At 47.0% G+C, this 2,094-nt stretch overlaps 1 long non-coding RNA gene across 1 annotated transcript; it reads left to right on the forward strand.

Annotated features, from left to right (window-relative positions):
• The first annotated feature begins 865 nt into the window (after positions 1 to 865).
• Positions 866 to 1,620, forward strand: LOC109316145. The gene is made up of 2 exons (XR_002102731.1): positions 866 to 1,073; positions 1,188 to 1,620. It is a non-coding gene; the product is annotated as an uncharacterized LOC109316145 (long non-coding RNA).
• The last annotated feature ends 474 nt before the right edge of the window (positions 1,621 to 2,094 follow it).

Here is a 2,094-nt window from a genome sequence, read left to right on the forward strand (position 1 = left end):
TGCATAGATTAATTATGGAACAGCCTTTGGTTGGCTTTTTAGGAGCCTAATTTTTCCCAGCTCTAGGCACATTTGTATTTTTATCTAATTATTGATATACATTAAATCCAGCTCTTGCTGAAGTCAAAGGCATAACTCTGAGAGTAAGATACTGCCTTTACAACCTGCTGCTACTGTGCACTTTATGGGAAGATAAGAGCTTCAGCATGAAATGCAAATAAAGCCTTTGTTCCTCTGATTTTTACTACGAGGGTATAGAGAGCGTGTTGGATTAAAGATTAGGGAGGAGGTACTTCAAAGCTGGATCATGCTACTATAAACAAGATGCCATTTACAGGATCTGGAAAGTCAAGATCAGGAGGGGCAGGCCAGGCCAGGCCCTGGCACGTGACCAGTCCCGCCACCCCCAAGTGCACAGCATGGTGACCAGACTTGGCTTCCCAGCAGTCCCCACAGCGGTGGTTCACTCCGCCTGGCTGCCACTACCAGCATCTCCACCATTGCTGCCAGACCCTGCCCTGCTGCCTGGGCATCCTGGTCCATCTGCTGGGGATGCTGGGCAGCAACTAGTTTTGGAGACCATGGAGACCCTGCCTGCCTACTCTGTCCAGTGCCCCTACGCAGTGGGGGTAGGGGTGGATGGGGTTGGGTCCGTTCCTCCCTACGCCCAGCCCACAACAGCTCACCAAAACTCCTTAGTGGCCCTCCAGCCCAGAGAGTTGTCCACCTCTGGTCAAGACTGCATCAGTGGATACAGGGCTAGGTTCTTGGCTGCTATAAATGAATGCATATCCATGGGCCTTCGGGAGGAGTAAGCCATCAGCTGAGGTGCCTTTTTTTTTTTTTTTTTTTTCCGCTCTTTTTAAGTATTTCTGTTGCAGGAAAAATAGCTGGTCACACAGGCAGAGCATCCTTCTGTTTTCTCTCTCCATAATCAAGTTAAGTAAAGGTTGCCAAGCCTCCTCAGGAGGTCCATAGATCTACTTGAATGTCCAGGGGACTGTAACACATCGTGACTGCAAACTCTTCCATTTTTCCAGTTGCTTGACTACCGATTTTGTAGGAAGAAGCAGGTAAGATCTGTTAAGTTCTCTCTCTCTTGGGGAAGTGTGGACAGGGTATGGCAAAAACACAACGCGGGCTGGTGAGGTTTTTCCTCTCCCTGCCATAGACTTTGCATATTTCAGGCTATGAGGATATTGTCACATCACCTGCGGGCAAAAAACAATCAGGTTTGAAGTATCCACACAGAGGTGAGCTGCAGCCAGCGCTGCCTCACTAGCCCCATGACATGAAGTAGTATGCAAGGAAAGCGAGAGTATGGTAAGGGGCATGCTGACGCTGACCTCCGAGCCTGGAAACCATTCCAAATTCAAATGAGAAGTTCTGATTTCAAGTAGTTTAGGGCAAAAATAAACCATATGGAGAGGAGAAATTTATTCAGACGGGTCATACAGTACCAGAACAATGTGAAAAATAACGCCCACGCTAGTACGTTGTCAGTAACTGGATCCCTAAGAAACTGGCTCAGCCGTTATGTGCAGTTTGCTTTGAGATGCAGCCGTGAAAGACTTTATTCTTCCTTCCTGCAACATCAGATACAAGAAACCCACAAAACCCAAAAGCCATGAACACCCCCAGCCTGGCAAAAACAAACCACAGAACTGAACAAAGTTGTTAATCTACTGGGGCAGATTTCATCAACAGGAAGAGAAAGGTGGCAAGTGGGTTTCCAGTTGGTGTGCAGACTGAGCCCAGTACTCCTACCGTATCAGTACAGCCCCTACCCTGGACTGCAGCCACGCTGGGATCAGGATGAAGATGCTCATCTTCATACAGACATTTCAGTATGGCCAGAAGAATAAGCAGTTTTGATGGACATATACCAGTGTGTGTGTGTATGTGTGTGTGTATAGGTTGTAGCAGTAGGGTTTTAGAGTAAGGCATGTTTCAAAGTGATTATACCAGTGCCAAATGTGTGTTTAGACACTGATATAGTAAGTGAGAATCAGACCCTTTGTTAACACTAAGCCACTCCGAGCATGGCCTGCTCTTTCACTAGGCAATTGCATCACAAAAGCATGAAGTACTATA

This window comes from Crocodylus porosus, unplaced genomic scaffold (assembly GCF_001723895.1).
Source record: "Crocodylus porosus isolate Cpor-Errol unplaced genomic scaffold, CroPor_comp1, whole genome shotgun sequence".
NCBI classification, from domain to species: domain Eukaryota; kingdom Metazoa; phylum Chordata; order Crocodylia; family Crocodylidae; genus Crocodylus; species Crocodylus porosus.